The following is an 18,003-nucleotide window of genomic DNA, read 5'->3' as shown; positions in this document are numbered from 1 at the left end:
CATGAGTAACATAGCCACAAGTGAAAATTCCCAAATTATGGGATCTGGCTGGTTCAAGAAAGGAACCAAGATCTTATGGTGACACAATTTTTGTGCAAGTTTGATTAAATTCAAATCATAAATGAAGCTGCTATTGTGCAGACAAGGTCAAAATTGCTAATTCTGGCCCTATCAGGGGCCATAACTCTGAAACCCATAATGGAATCTGGCTGGTTCAAGAAAGGAACCAGGATCTTATGGTGACACAAGTTTTATGCAAGTTTGGTTAAAATCAAATCATAAATGAAGCTGCTATTGTGCAGACAAGGTCAAAATTGCTAATTCTGGCCCTATCAGGGGCCATAACTCTGAAACCCATAATGGAATCTGGCTGGTTCAAGAAAGGAACCAGGATCTTATGGTGACACAAGTTTTATGCAAGTTTGGTTAAAATCAAATCATAAATGAAGCTGCTATTTTGCAGACAAGGTCAAAATAGCTATTTTTCGCACTTTCAGGGGCCATAACTCTGGAACCCATAATGGAATCTGGCCAGTTCAAGAAAGCAACCAAGATCTTTTGGTGGTACAAGTTGTGTGCAAGTTTAGTAAAAATCAAATCATAAATATAGCTGTTATTATGTAGACAAGGTCAAAATAGCTAATTTTGGTCCTTTCAGGGGCCATAACTCTGGAACCTATAACGGGTTCTGGCCAGTTCAAGAAAGGAACCAAGATCTTATGGTGATACAAGTTGTGTGCAAGTTTGGTTAAAATAAAATCATAAATGAAACCACTATCGTGCAGACAAGAAATTGTGGACGGACGGACGGTCACTATGTGACAGGTGAGCTAATAAATGTACAAGACCATTACATGATAATCCATTTTAGTTCTATTATTATTGATCATATCTAATCTAATCTTTGAGGGTTTTTGAAATTTGCAGAATTACTCTTAGTCATTTTCTGACTTAATAAAACAGTTCTCACAATGATAAACAAACCTGCCTATAAAGACCACCTCTGGGAGAGGCAAAATGGGGTTTTTATAAATTGAGAGGTGGTCTTTATTCACACGTTAAAATACACTGTAAAGGTTAAAATGGGAAACGAAACATGAAGTCTTTAGAGCCAGGTGGTCTCTGTTCAGAGGTGTTCTTAAACACAGGTTGATATATACATTTATATGTTGCCCTGATGGTTATATATGTGAAACAGATAGGTAGACAAAAATATTTAGAGAGGAAACCCGATGGATGTTTTTTCTTTTTTATTTATTATATATTTGTCCAGGAGTAACTTTTAATATATATATATGAAAGTTAATACTGGAGCAGGTTGATCATATAAATTAGATACATTGTAAAGATCCCTGTTACATTAAAGTACTTGGGATAAATTTGTTCAGCAATGATGAACAGAACAACTATGTAAATCACGGTAATTTTTTAAAATGAAGATTACAGCCAAGTCAAGACATCAATATCCCGCACATTTTTAAAGTAAGTATTATTGACTTCTGTTATTTACATTCTCATCCATCAGAGGTTCGTCAAAATCCCGAGACGAACCTCTGATTTATTTCCATCGTTTACTTGGTGAGCATGCGCACTCGTAATTACTATCGGGAGTGGTTTCAGCCAATCATTGTTCGCCATTATTTGGAACTCTGAATTGAAACTTCAAAAAATATGTAAACAAGATACTTGCTTACGATGGATAAAGGCTGTATTCCATGATTGCGATAAATAAAGATTTATTCCTGTAATTCGACGTTAAGAGATTTACATCAAGAAATAATAATATTCGTCGTAAATGGACATCGTATTCCCTCGATAATATGAGAAGGGCGCGGTCACGCTTTTCACGGACGATTTTGATTGGTTCGCTACGATTTGTCGCGAAACGACGCTGATTGGCTGAAACGTTTTACCTGTATTGTAACCAAACCATAAATATCGGTGAAATGTGCCAGAGGTTCATCCGGGGAACCACGGTAGACCTCTGGTATGCGAGAATGGTTATTTATGATGCAATGTGTTTAGTGTATAATTTTATTTTCAGTTTTATATAAGAGTGCACTGGACTCTTTTGGCTGTTGGGTATATGTGTGTGTTTACATCCTTCTGTGTGTGCTTGCGTCCGTTCTATTTTGTCAGGAACCTAACTTTGACATGCATGGACCAATCTTGTTTATATTTGGCATGAACGTTTACGTCGGTGAGATGTGTCAAGCACAAACCCCATATTCCTAACTCAAAGTTCAAGGTCACAGTTGGAGGTCAAAGGTCAAATTGAAGTTTGTTCGGAGCATTTCTCCTTCATGCATGTTGGGATTTTGATGTTACTTGCTATGAATGTTCACCATTATGTGATGGAATGTCAAGCGCAAGAACTGTGTCTCTAGGTCTAAGGTCAAGGTTACACTAGACAGCTGGCGAGCTCAACACTCTGCCCATGGAAATACTTGTATTTATATAGAGGCTCCCCCACTTTTAGGACACACCGCTATTTTTTATACACCCTTTTGAAAAACGGGACATTATGGGAACACCCCTAGCTGGCGTGCGGACAGCATCCACATACTTTGTCTGGAGCATATCTGCCTTATGCATGGAAGGATTTTAATGTCACATGTTTAAATTGTGCACCATCAGACTGAATGTCATGCTCAATAACCTGGTCCCTAGTTTAGAATTACTTCCCTTTATTGTTATTTAAATAGATTATATTGTAACTTTTATTACTGGTTGTAGGGAAAAATCAAGACCAATTTTCTGTACAACATGCATGTTACATTCAATTTTGAGATGTATGTTGACCTATCTCTTCTACCTGGTAAAGAATTTTTGTGTAGACTTAGAAATTTTTTTATTTTACTTTTTTTTTAAAGCTTAACTTCCCCAAGTTGTAACTATAAGTAACTTATATTGTAACTTTTTTTTATAATTGACCGTAGGGAAAATCCAAGACCACTTTTCTGTGGAACAATATAGATGTTTCTTTCAAATTTTAGGTGTATTTTAAGGTATTTCTACCTGGTAAGGAGTTTTTTGTGGACTTCGAATTTTAACACAATTACGCAACCATAAAATTAGAATTCCATTTGCAAATACAGTTGCTAGACCAGTGTATATTTGCTATGATGGGCATATATTGTGACATTCTGGCACATTTGTTTTGTTTGTCTTGGGTTTACGGCAGTCACTTAACCTAATCAGTGTTCCTTGTTTCTGTACCATCTTCGCAAGTAACTGCCAACTTCCCAACCCAAATTAGAGGTGAAGGATGAATTATTTCAGACACTGTCTTTTATTAAATTGTCTAGAGAACAAAAGTCTTGAGGAGAATGAACTCACAACTTTACATAAATACAGACTGGTATGAAAACTGAACCAATTTTCAAGTCCAAAAAGGGCCATAATTCAGCCAAAATAGTTGACAGAGTTATGTACTCTTGTCTGCAGATGGAAATCATAATGATAAACAAGTGTTCAAAGTTTTGAAGATAGTTGACAGTTATGTACTCTTGTATACAGATAGAGACTGTTGTAATAAACAAGTGATAAAAGTTTCAAAGCCATTATGTCAAACACTTTACACAAAATGTGAACTGATACGAAAAACATGACCCAGATTTCTATGTTAAAAGGGGTCATAATTCAGCAAAAATCCTTGATGGAGTTAATGTACTCTTGCCTAAAACTGGACATAGAGATGTGAAACAAGTGTTGAAAGTTTCAAAGCTTTATCTCAAAGACTTTGTCAAAAAAGAACTGGTACGAAAAACTTAACCATGGTGAGTAGGATAGCTCTACTTATTCTTTGAATAATCGAGCTAAAAATGGAATTCAGAGACCCAAACATAAGTTTTTTTGATATTGTAATATTTTCCCTTGACCAAATTGAATTTTATCATTCGTATCAGTTATCAGAAACTCTGAGAAAAAGTATGGGTCTACCAGTTATTTTTTTAAGAATTTAACAGAATTACTCAAGAATACCGCAAGTTATGTAAAAGAAAATAATTATGTTTTATTTACATTCTCTTTCCATTCTTCTAGATAAAATGTCAACTGCAATGTGGAAGAAGTGCCTCTTACACACCATGCTGTCTTTAAAGGTAAAAAATTTATTATGAATATATAAAAAATTCTTTGTTTCCAGTAATATGCTTCAAAAATTAGGGTAGGTAAAAAATGTCATCAAAGGCCATAAACACATACAGGGTCGGGCCAAAAATTTAGGTTAGGTCTGGATACTGGAAACAAACAATTTTTTCTTACACCTTAAAGCACTTTTGCCAAGCTTAGAAAAAGGTATACTGGAGTCTCCATATTGGTGCATGTCTAGATCTGTCCGTCAGTGCACATGTGATAACTTTGAAAGGATGGGTGGATTACTTTTAGTTTTAATGGTAAATGGGACAGTTTCCTATTCATAACTTTATCATGACATCACAGTACATTAGGGGTTCTAACTGACCAATCAGAGAGCTGCATTTTCAAGTACCTGCCAGTTTCCACTTGGGTATAACAAAGTATATTTACAATGAACATATAGTGACTTTAGAAACAAATATCACAGCATTTTAGAAATCAAATTAAGATTTTTCACTGCTCATGTCCCAGATGATGCTACAAACGACAAAACTTTGAAGTTTCATTGAAATATCATATCGATTTAATAGCTTTATTTTAGTTAAAAGTTTGAGATTTTACACAGGGAGTCTATGATAAAGTCCGAGTAAAATGTAATCAATACCCAAGTGAAATAAGTATCATTCCACAATGTTTTGGACATGTTAAAATTATGAATATGTATATAGGTCAAAAACTTTCCTACGGGCATAATCTGAGAATCTGCCCTTGAAAGAAGATTTTTTTCAATATTTTCCGACTTTCAAGGGCAGATAATTCATGATAAAGTCTGGATACCTATGATTTTTGATACTTATTTCCATTTTAAACTGGTTTCACAGTCAATATACAAAGTTTAAAGAAATTCTTCCCACAGGAAAATTTTTGCTCTATATACATAACATGGGGCGGTGGTTTAGTGGCTAAATATCAGCTGCTCAGTCCGGAGCTCATGGGTTCGAGCCCAACTGGGGTCACGACCATGACTTCTCATATGACACCAGTACTGGTTTTTCCAGGAAGCGGACTCAAGAGTGGTTCAAATAAGCTTAAAGCTTTCATCATGATCGAGCTAAAATAAATTAATATAAACTAACTGTCCCATTTACCCCTAATCTTATTATATTTTATGCTCTATGAAGAGCATAAATTATTTATAACCTCCAAGCATACACCTTCAAATAAACGACAAACAACAGTATATATTTTAGGCCTGAGGTCTCCCGGGAGCCGTCGTTTATTTATTAACCCAGCCCTAACAATCTCAGATTTTGAACAAAACATTAATCATATATACATATATACCATGAAACACCTGAATGAAGTCATTTTAATCTTAAATGCAGCCAAACCTTGAATGAACCTAATTACTTTTTATAAATAATTAAACTGGTTATTACTGAATTTTTGATTTAGTCCTTAAACTGTCATTATTACCTGAACTGATTTTTTTTTAGAAACCAAAGTCGGACTGCAGAAAAGCGGGGCACGCAACCCTACTCCTTGTTTGGAGGGGGACGTGCGACATCAGAAAAATGCCAGATCCTTTAAGAGGATTCCTTACTCCCGTGCTTTGGAACTGCAGCGAGTAAGTGCGCCTGTCCGACGATTCCCTAATTTTGATTCCAAATTAAGTTAAAATATAGTGGTATATGTTCTCAAAATTGGAAAGCAAACAGTAAAATTAGGATGAAAAGAACAATCGGATTGAATAAACTGTCAAATGATACAACATGACAAAATAAGAATAACTAATCCAGTATGCCTTCAATATATAGTTAGCTCATAATCCTGGTAATTTTAAAATAAGTGTTCCGAAATTCACTTTAAAGGTCTTCTGAAGAATTTTCTGAAAATATAACACATAGGAATATGACATATATGCAAGAAAAGGGATAATGTCTGTAACCTGAAATCTGAATGGATCATATGTAATATTTGAAACTATAAAAAGTGTAAACCAATAAAAAGTGAAAAGGAACAGGAATTGTGGAGTTGAACCTGATTTATAGAAGGGTAAAAAAAAAAAAATAGTTAAATTTCCAAGGAAAAACAGCAGTAGACTTCTGAGTTGTTTTTTGTTTTTTTGTTGTTTTTTTAAACGCAGTGTTAAGATTACAAAATATACAAACTGGTACTGGTTTCAAAGTAGTTTCCGGACTGAATTTACTATTTTTTGCCAATGTTAAACATTGTAGAAACATGTAATTTTCACAGAAAAAAGCTAGGTTCTTCATTTATACCATGCAGTTTTCATATTACGCTGCGTTCATACCACAAATGTAGATGAGGACTCAAACGGGACAATTAATTCCATTATTATGTCAGTAAGTCCGAGTAACAGTTACTTAACCTTTCTGTAAAAGCAAATATTTATGATTTTGTTATATATATTCACAATTATAATGTTATTCTAAAGCATGATAATGATTTGTAATGTTTTAAGAGTTTATCAAATACTAGATTTATAGAAAGCTCATTACAGTTACTTCAAATTATGTTTTAATGATGTTTGCAATGTTGTGCTAAAATAGATGGGACATATTGAGCGGACTGGTAATATTACAAAAGTATTGAGCGGACTGGTAATATTACAAAAAAGAAATAGAACAAAACCGATTTCAAAATTAGTAGTCCAACGCCCTGACCACTAAGGCACGGACACTGCTGCTAAACTGCTGCTGGTTCCTATTTTTAATTGATAGTTTAAAGCTGTGTATCGAAAAGGCTGACTTTTTCTGACTTTCATTGTTTTATTTTAGTACTATCAGAATGTTATTAACAATTAACATCAAAGTAAGCTAAAACAACAGGGATATTCAAATAATACATAGACTCTGTAATGCCAGATTTTGCTGCTAATGCTTAGATGATTGTTACCCAGATGTTTTACTATGGCGTAAAGTCTAAACAGAACAAAATGTTAAAGGTAAAAAAAACTACTTTGGTACAGAAACTACTGGGAAACCATAATAACATAGATATCAATATTATATATAAAATTGGTTAAAAACAAGTATTTGTGTTAGGACATTAAAATTATTGTAGCACAACAAATAAGATAGCCTTAATCGAAACGAAACATTAAGACAACTTTGATGTGCAGTGATGTGTTATCTCAGATTAGTGTTAGTTTTGTGCAATGGCATTGCAGTGTTTTTCAAATTATCGGGAAATTAAGTTTGGAAAATCAACATTTACCTTCAGTCGTTTATTAATCTGGGCCAATATTCATACAGCTCCTAAGCGAATACTTTCCCTCAGGGAATTTTCCCTAAGGGACTAACTAAGGAAAAAGTTTCCAAGCATTTTGTGGAAATTCCCTGAGAAAGTTGGAATGTCTAACAAAATTGCCACATATAGTGTGGCATAGTAATGAAGATCTACACTTTTTGTTTGTGCTATGTAGTTCAGGAAACTTTACACAGTTAAGGATTTTCCTAAGTCACATCTTAGATTTATAATAAAAAATAATTTCAAACACTAACTTGGTTAGCGTTCATTTACCAAATTAAATTGGTCGTGCCTATTTAATTTGATAAATGCTAACTAATAAACACCAACCTATACAAAGATCGCTAATGTTTCAGATTTAAATACTAAGTTTAAAGCACATATAAGACTAAATTTAAAACATGAACTAACTAGGTTTAAACATCAACAAACAGTACACTGTCTCTACTACTGCAAACCAGATCACTTGGCTCTTACTGACGTTTGAACGTCTAATCTGCCCAGCCAGTGTACTCGTCCAGCTGACAACAGATATGCTTCTCTATGGCAAATAGAAAAAAGCACAAAGGGCATCAGTGACTGGCAACAGGGGAAGCAGTCTAAGGCATGTACATAAAAGCAGCAATAAAAACAAATGCAAAAGAACATTGCAACGAAAAATATACACAGTAAACTAAATATTTAAAGCTAGAGAAAGCAAGCACATGCAAAGCAGGAAAACAGCTCATACTCTTTGCAGTTACTTAATACTTTCACAGAATGTAAAACGTCCCCGATGATTGGGCCGTTCCCACCTAGACGGTCCGCAGAGCATCTGTGATACATCTCACAGACAAAAAACTTCATCTATGTACAACTAGAACAGCATAGAAGACATAAGCAAAAGAATAAGTCATATTCATAGTGTCTTTAAGTATATGCAAGTATATACAAAATTATTTACATGCTAGTCAAATACAATGTATATAACTTAAAATAAACATGCAAAATTTTCAAGTTCCTAAGTTTTATGTAACTGCTAAAAGAATCTGATGTTAGTGTCATTAAACTTTTGTCAGATATGGAGCATATTAAATTTAGTAACATAATTGTACAGAATATGTATAAACAATAACTTTTATTAACAAGAAACAAAAGTATATAAAACACTTTTTTTTCTTGAAAACATAAATTGGTAAAATCTACCATAGAGATCCCTGAAATCAACCAGGAGCACCTCCCTATTGGGAACTTAATCAACCGCAAGGGCACCGGGAATTCTCCTGACCCCAAACAATCATGAAATGAAAGCGGTAGAGACTACAATCCATGCTTCCAAGATATTTAGATTTTGGAGCGCTGATTGTGACTGCATGAACTAACTAGGTTTAAACATCAACAAACAGTACACTGTCTCTACTACTGAAAACCAGGTCACTTGGCTCTTACTGACGTTTGAACGTCTAATCTGCCCAGCCAGTGTACTCGTCCAGCTGACAACAGATAGGCTTCTCTATGGCAAATAGATAAAAGCACGAAGGGCATCAGTGACTGGCAACAGGGGAAGCAGTCTAAGGCATGTACTTTTAGCAGTTACTTAAAACTTTCACAGAATGTAAAACGTCCCCGATGATTGGGCCGTCCCCACCAAGACGGTCCGCAGAGCATCTGTGATACATCTCACAGACAAAAAACTTCATCTATGTACAACTAGAACAGCATAGAAGACATAAGCAAAAGAATAAGTCATATTCATAGTGTCTTTAAGTATATGCAAGTATATACAAAATTATTTACATGCTAGTCAAATACAATGTATATAACTTACAATAAACATGCAAAATTTTCAAGTTCCTAAGTTTTATGTAACTGCTAAAAGAATCTGCTGTTAGTGTCATTAAGCTTTTGTCAGATATGGAGCATATTAAATTTAGTAACATAATTGTACAGAATATGTATAAACAATAACTTTTATTAACGAGAAACAAAAGTATATAAACACATTTTTTTCTTGAAAACATGAATTGGTAAAATCTACCATAGAGATCCCTGAAATCAACCAGGAGCACCTCCCTATTGGGAACTTAATCAACCGCAAGGGCACCGGGAATTCTCCTGACCCCAAACAATCATGAAATGAAAGCGGTAGAGACTACAATCCATGCTTCCAAGATATTTAGATTTTAGAGCGCTGATTGTGACTGCATGAACTAACTAGGTTTAAACATCAACAAACAGTACACTGTCTCTACTACTGCAAACCAGATCACTTGGCTCTTACTGACGTTTGAACATCTAATCTGTCCAGCCAGTGTACTCGTCCAGCTGACAACAGATATGCTTCTCTATGGCAAATAGAAAAAAGCACAAAGGGCATCAGTGACTGGCAACAGGGGAAGCAGTCTAAGGCATGTACATAAAAGCAGCAATAAAAAGAAATGCAAAAGAACATTGCAACGAAAAATATACACAGTAAACTAAATATTTAAAGCTAGAGAAAGCAAGCACATGCAAAGCAGGAAAACAGCTCATACTCTTTGCAGTTACTTAATACTTTCACAGAATGTAAAACGTCCCCGATGATTGGGCCGTTCCCACCTAGACGGTCCGCAGAGCATCTGTGATACATCTCACAGACAAAAAAACTTCATCTATGTACAACTAGAACAGCATAGAAGACATAAGCAAAAGAATAAGTCATATTCATAGTGTCTTTAAGTATATGCAAGTATATACAAAATTATTTACATGCTAGTCAAATACAATGTATATAACTTACAATAAACATGCAAAATTTTCAAGTTCCTAAGTTTTATGTAACTGCTAAAAGAATCTGATGTTAGTGTCATTAAACTTTTGTCAGATATGGAGCATATTAAATTTAGTAACATAATTGTACAGAATATGTATAAACAATAACTTTTATTAACAAGAAACAAAAGTATATAAAACACTTTTTTTTTCTTGAAAACATGAATTGGTAAAATCTACCATAGAGATCCCTGAAATCAACCAGGAGCACCTCCCTATTGGGAACTTAATCAACCGCAAGGGCACCGGGAATTCTCCTGACCCCAAACAATCATGAAACGAAAGCGGTAGAGACTACAGTCCATGCTTCCAAGATATTTAGATTTTAGAGCGCTGATTGTGACTGCATGAACTAACTAGGTTTAAACATCAACAAACAGTACACTGTCTCTACTACTGAAAACCAGGTCACTTGGCTCTTACTGACGTTTGAACGTCTAATCTGTCCAGCCAGTGTACTCGTCCAGCTGACAACAGATAGGCTTCTCTATGGCAAATAGAAAAAAGCACGAAGGGCATCAGTGACTGGCAACAGGGGAAGCAGTCTAAGGCATGTACTTTTAGCAGTTACTTAAAACTTTCACAGAAAGCAAAACCTCCCCAATATATTTAATGTTACACTGGCACAAAAACAGATTTTATGCAATACTCAAAAATGTCAGTACGAAATTGAAGTTGTCAACCGTTACTGCAATAATCATATCTGCCCACTAAATTGCTGTTTGAATCATCGGTGGTCAATGAATACGAGATACTAGTCTGTAGAAGGCAAGTGTCAAGTCATCTAGGTTTTGTATGAACTGCTTGCTCAGTGGAATCTCTGAGCAACACAATATCATCCACCATATATAGTGAACGAATGGTTTCAGATCTTACATACACATAGACAGGGCTCCGGAAATTTGCGGATTTTTAACTGATTAATAACTTTTTAGACCGATTTGTGATGTAAAAAAAACCCCAAAAAATTCAGTGCATAAAAATGGAGAAATAAGTACAAATTTCAGTCTGAAATCTCAATACACAATTGTTTTGCCAAGCAGGAAATTGTTGACTGTACCCTCAGATAATAAACTTGTCTGAAAGTTTGATTATCACCTGGGTAATCTGTCTGTAATTAGCAGGTGCTCTCACAGCACATCCTTTAATTCTTACAGGCAGCCGACTGTTATTGACTGGTTTTCAAATGCTTCCTACTGGATCCAAATTTTTTGACTGGGACCTGCTTCTTTTTTATAGACCATAAGCTGACAGATAGTTTTATTTCAAAAGGCTATTATTGAAGTTGGGTAAAAAGAAACAAATGGTCATTGAATTTAATGAGACATCACACAGGAATCCAATATAAATAATTTTTTTAACTACTTGATTTGTAACAAGTATGCCCACGGGCAGAATGTCGAGCCTGCCAGCTATCAAGTGTGACCTTGACCTTGGACAGACCTGGTTCTTGCACATGACACTCCGTCTCATAATGGTGAACATTCATGCCAAGTAACATCAAAATCCACCATGTATGAAGAAGAAATGCTCCGGACAAACTTTAATTTGACCTTTGACCTCCAACTGTGACCTTGACCTTTCAGATAGGAACGTGGCAACTATATCAAGTTCACCGCAAGCGGGCTCAACAAAAATTACATGATTATTAAATTAAGTAAAAAAAACAATTAAAATTATATAAAAATCATTACTTATTTATTTAACCCTTAGCCTGCTAAATTTCTATAATGGACTGTTCCATCATTCAGTTTGGGCAGTACCATTTAGTATTCGAAGGGGTGTTTACTGAAAATTTACTGACTGAATAGCGAACAGTGCAGACCATGATCAGCCTGCACGGATGTGCAGGCTGATCTTGGTCTGCACTGGTCGCAAAGGCAAAACCAATCGCCGCCAGCAGGCTAAGGGTTAAAATCAATTACCGGATGGTTAGAAAATCCCCCGAGGATTTACTATTATACTTTACCCCCAACAATTTGCTGGTACCCATTTACAGCTGGACTGACTGAGGCAATCATGATAAAGTGCCTTGCCCAAGGGCACACCGCAATGGGGGTAGCCAGGATACGAACCAGAGGCCTTCACCTCCGTTGGAAAGCGTTTTAGGCCTCTTGACCACTGCGTCCGATGTCGTGATTTTGTTTCAGACCAAATGAGTTTTCAAAATTTCCGGAGCCCTGCACATTATAGACCAATAAAGTTTTATATGTATCTATCACTTTTTTAGTCTTATGGTCTTTTCTTTTAGAGAAGGCGATACTTCAATTGTGTATTTGCAGCCTTTTTCTAAAAGGTACTCTATCTGGATTGTGTCCTCCTCTTGATTTGCATCTAACACTTTGGCCTGATACCACCCTGAAATATTTAAAGAAAATCTAGTTTCTAAACAGAAAAAGCCTTTGTAAATCAGTTGTACGGAAGTTCTTCTAACCTCTCTCCACCCTCAATGTAATAATGCGAACGCAGTCATTACTTCAATGTTCCCTAGTATACAAATTCCACTTACTGTGAAATAAAATCATTTAATTTCATAAGCACAAACTTCATAGTATTGGCCAAAACAGCTATTTCATGTGGATTTTGACCACTGAACATAAAATAAGTGGGAATTTCACTACTTCATTGGGAATAAATATATCGATTTAATCCACAACAGAATCCTAAAAAATCTAGTCACCGACACATATGATTTCACACATTTGTAAACAAAATCTAAAGATATTACGGTAGATCCACGCCACATTTCATAAACTATCAGAACGGGGATTAAAGCTTTAGCATTGCCAATGCGAACTCAAGTGCAAGAACTGAATAGAATAAAAGAAAACTATGCGCAAATGAATGAAATGAAATGCTGTGAAAGTTTATAAAGCAGCAACATGTGATAAATCATTTAAGGGCAGACCATGTTTTCCAAATATCAGTAAGGTCAATCACCCAAAGAAGTCATTTATGGCAATGTAAGTTGCTAGAGCACCCATTTAAATGTTAACTTGAAGCTCATTTGGAGCCTTTTGTCATTAATAATTGAAAATAAAAGAGTTAGTTGAACCTTTTGCTTGCTAACTAAAATATTGCCAAGGTACACATTAGGGGTGTAACAATACACTAGTTTCATGATACAATGCATATCATGATACAGATGCAACGATACAGTACGTATCGCGATACACATACACATTGAGCATTCATAATTTTATGGCAATATGAAAAAGAAAAAGGAAAGTTCCTACACTTGGGAAGTACCTGAAATTTTATTTTAAAATGAAAGAAACTGTTATAAATAATAATTTGTTTAGTTACTATCTTTAACACTGATTTTATGAAAGTTTTTATTTAGTGTTTTTACTTTTCACTATATGATATCATCTCTGTATCCTAAAACAGGTCTATGACATGATATGCCTATCGCCAGACTAAGGTATCGCGATACAGTGAATTGCGATATATATTGTTACACCCTTAGTAGTACTAGTATTTAACCAATTGTTTATTTTATTCATATAGCCATAGGGTTGCTTTGAAGGAGTACCTGGATTCCAGTTTGTGTCTTGTAGTTCACCCCTAGACCAGTACACTTCAATCTGTTTCCCCACTGTCATGATACCTTCGTACAGTTCAATTTGGGCATGAGAGCATTTACTTGGCTCTATCATGCCCTTTGAAAAGTACTCCATAAGTTTCATATCATAAGTATGACCTGGCTCTTGGATGTATTCCACTGTAAGAGTGTCTTCCGCCTCGGTATATTTTTTTACAGTTGCACTGTACCAGCCTGAAAATACCGTAGTGTATAATATGAAATATTGACATACAGTCAAAACTCGGTATCTCCAATTTCAAGGGACCGTGTTTTTTATTTCGAGATAACTGAAATTCGAGTTATGACGAGGGATGTATATGGACGAAATGTGTACGCATTAAGGAAAAATTTAATAAATTATAAAAACTGTTTCCTTCATGCCATGTATATACGCTGTTGGCACTTTATGCATACACAATCCCATACAGTTTGTGTTTATCAAAGGTTTCAATTTTTTGAAGAATAGAAATTATTCTAACCTCAAAATGTTTTTGATTAAAGTTTCCTTTTTGTACCGCGTTTCTTTCCGAGATGATTGACAACATTTCGATCTGACATTTTGAATGAATTATGCTTTCCCCCAAGAAGTTATTTTTGATACAGTCTCATCGCAATTACCTATAATTAATCCGTATTAAAGATCCCAACTGTTCAAACGAATTAATTCATTAGTTTAAATTAAAAGCAATTTTCATAAGCAAATGATTGCAATTAAATTCATAAAAGTACATGGCAGTCCAGAATACAACTGAGATTTTTAAATTACATTGGTTTCTAATCATAACTTGTTAGAGATGTTTTCCAGTACCTTTGACCTTATGTTACAAGAATAACTGGGATCATCAATGGACAATGGACAATCAGCCTTCTTAGTTTCAAGTTGCCCCAGTTATTAATCCAAAACCTCTGAGCACTATAAACTTACTATACTATCATCCTTTGATTTATGGCAGTTGTAAGCTAAAGCATTCTTAAGTACAAAACTTATTATTTCAAGGATTTAAAACATAAATTAAGTTGTTGAAATATGAAAGTACAGTGTCCTTTACCTTATATCTATATTATTGTATATATTATTATATAATGCATAATTTGAAATTTCAATGATACAGGTCCTCTACCTTAAATGGATATATTAATCATAAAAACCAACTTACCTGGGTTCCATCCTGTTCCCGTCAGTTCATGCTTTAGCCATCTGATTTTGACTGTACTACCTTCCTTCTTCAAACATTCAATAACTGGTGAAGATTCATGTTCATCTGTTTCTTCCCTTTCTTTGGTTAAAAACTTCTCCAGGGATTCAAATAAATTATCCAAATTGCTGTTATTTGGAACTGGTATAACAGGTTTAGAAATGCATTTTTTTATGCAGCTTTGTCTTGTTGTGTCCAATTTGTTCATACCAAACTTTCTCTCGGATTCTAGGCATACTATGTCTAATATCCTTTCTCTCTTTATTAGCTGTTTTGTAACATCTATGATGTTTAATATCGCATCAATTTCTTTTGAGTTGATAAGGGTTTTTCTGTGGATAAGCATGAAAAGTCTTAAAACTAGCTCCTCTTTTGTGCCTGCTGTCGCGACACCATGATGGTGTAAAACAGCACGTATAGTTGATGTTGTCATGCTATTTATACCACAAATTGATCTTGGAATGTGTTTTAAGTCCACATCAAATTCTCGCCCAATATCCTCTACAGATGTAATATTGTTATCTTTAATTCTGTTGACTATATCTAATTTAGTTCCAGTACTATCCAGATTATTGTCATGGCAAATCTTTATCAGGTCCTGTTTCCTTTTTTTATATAACTTTGTCTGGCGCCATGTGTTTAGATCTTCATCCTTTTTCAGCTGTTTCATTTCTGTCTCTTTCTTTTCTCCAAAATATGTTTCTATATCTTTTACAGGCAGCCAAGTAAGAAGAGCACAGGCAGTTTTGATTTCCTCTGGTAGATTAGGGCTGATTTTCCACATTATATCAAGTATTTTGGTTGGCAAATAAAGTCCTGGAGTATTTTTCCAGGCAAGTTCTTCTTCAATCGCACATAGTTTCTGAGTTGAAGTTACATCAAGATAGTGGAGTTCTCCAGTCTTGAACCATCTAATGAAGTCAGGAAGTGGTTGTAGATTGTTTACACTGGAAGTATCTCGAAAAAATTTTGTAGTGTATTTGTCAGTCCAGGAACATTGGCCATGTATCGTATTAAAATCCTCGATATAACTGCCTGTAAAGTCTTCATCAACTCCCCATGTCGTAGACAAATCCGATAAGCATCTGCTTTTCTGCACTTCGTAGGAAGCCTCACATGAATCCTTCTGATCATCAGAAAGAGATAAGAATTGCTTTAATTCTTTCTCATCATCAAAAATTTGATTTTCTGTGTTGCTTCCACGAAGTGCAATGATGTTATTGTTAGCAAAGGATGCAGTGCTTAAACATTCTGACACTTCCTTTAAGACCTCCTCCATCTTCCCTCTGTGATCTTCACTTCCTAATACTATGTTTCTTGTATCCAGCTTGAAAGGACCATGCCTAGATAGTGCTCTGTTTTCTTCTGCATGTACACGCTCAACAGGATTTCTCTTGCTATGGTATTCTGCAAAAGAGACTTGACAGACCATTTCAAGACCAAGGAATTTGTGCAGCCTGCTGAGACACATTTGTACAATTTTGCTGCTTGGAGCTTCAGACGGTCCATTATCAACTACAAATAGAAATATTTTCTTCATTTGACTGGTTTCAGGGTTTAAGAAATACTCTTGCAAATCTGGATTTGACATCATAAGCAAAATTTCATTTAATGATCTAAAAGCTGTTTCTGGTTCAAAATAGGAAAGATTGAGGAGGCTTATAACTTTTCCTGATCTGGTTACTTTAACTGATGTTGTTTGTCCGTCAATAATTATATTTTCTCTGGTTGTGTTCAAAAACAAGTGTGTCATTGGAGTCACAGCAAAATGTCTACTTTGGTCCCAGTCCCAGTCATGATCAAGGTATTTTCTTGAAGACCAAGTTTTGCCTGGTTTTTGAACAGGTGCAACATTAGAGCAAACAATAGATTTTGCATCTTTACAGTCTATTACTGTAGCATTTTTATTTGCCTCTCCCTGATCTAGTTGCAAATTAACATTTGCTGTACTCCAATGCAAATTAGCAACGAATTGTTGCACTCCAGTTCGAGATGGGGCATGAAGAGAGATATTTGCATTCACATTTTTTCCAAAATGATGACGTTCTGCTTGATGTGAACCTGCTCTAAAATTCTGTGTGTAGCTGTAACATGCTGAAAGTGATATCTGAAAGTCATCAGGTGCAACTGCTAAAATCACCTCTCGAGCCCTCTTCATTATTGTGTTATTATCAACAGCACGGTATAAAACAGCATGGGTCAGGCGTGGATGACTTTCAAGACCACCTCCAGCACACTCAGCAATATCTCTTTCACCAAAGCAAAACTCTAAAACTGCAGCTAAATCTTTGAACTGCTCGGTTTTCAAACTTCTTCCTCTTCCTTCGTAAATTGTTCTTAGTTCTTTTATTTTCCTTCTTTCTATCAATCTTTTTGTCAGACATCTCTGCTGTATATTTGTCATATCATTTCTTACAACTTGGCTTGACTGTATAATAGAATCTTGATTCTGTAAGTGAAAATGTAGCATATTCCTTGCATTTCTGTTTGCTTTCTTGAAGACTTTGCCATCTAATGATGCCATGAATTTTGGGCTTGTCAATGTGGTAAGTATACCCTTTAATATGACTTTGTCATAAGCATCTTTCATTGAATTTAATGCTCTTGAATACAAGTCCTTCAGTTTATCATATACCATATCATTGAAGGTTTCCTTCACAGATACCTGACACATTGTCCCTAAAGTTTCTATTAATCCATCCAAGTGTTGATACTTGCCATCAAGAATATACCCAGTGCCATTTACATATATTTGGGTAATATTTACATAAAGTCCCAGTTTTTCAATAATTTCACAAGACCTTATCCTTGATGTTTTCCTCTTTAGTGAGTTGAAGTATGAACACACTTGCTGAGTTTTTATAATTGGGCCATTGTCCTTGATGTACTCCACTGTCTTCTCTACAATTTGTGTATGTTTATTGCTACTGTTGCCCAAAGTAAAGGAATACTCTGATGAATTAGATCTGTTTAAGGCTATTGGTACATCTTCATTCATTTCAAGGGGCAACAGTTTTCTTTTGAGATTCCTAGCACAGTTTTTTGAGAGTTTTACTCCTATAGATTTATAGAAATGTC

The 18,003-nt window shown here is 35.1% G+C and overlaps 1 protein-coding gene across 1 annotated transcript in view; it reads left to right on the top strand.

The window, feature by feature from the left end:
• The first annotated feature begins 53 nt into the window (after window positions 1-53).
• Window positions 54-18,003, top strand: part of LOC128556279 (uncharacterized) — a 61,144-nt gene continuing 43,194 nt past the window's right edge. Inside the window, exon 1 of the mRNA XM_053540819.1 lies at window positions 54-4,103. The gene's annotated coding sequence lies outside the window, so the exon portion shown is untranslated. The remainder of the gene's footprint in view (window positions 4,104-18,003) is intronic.

The sequence above is a fragment of the Mercenaria mercenaria genome, chromosome 4 (genome assembly GCF_021730395.1).
Source record: "Mercenaria mercenaria strain notata chromosome 4, MADL_Memer_1, whole genome shotgun sequence".
NCBI lineage: Eukaryota > Metazoa > Mollusca > Bivalvia > Venerida > Veneridae > Mercenaria > Mercenaria mercenaria.
The sequence above is the reverse complement of the archived record's forward strand: the minus strand, read 5'-3'. Positions and strand labels throughout refer to the sequence as shown.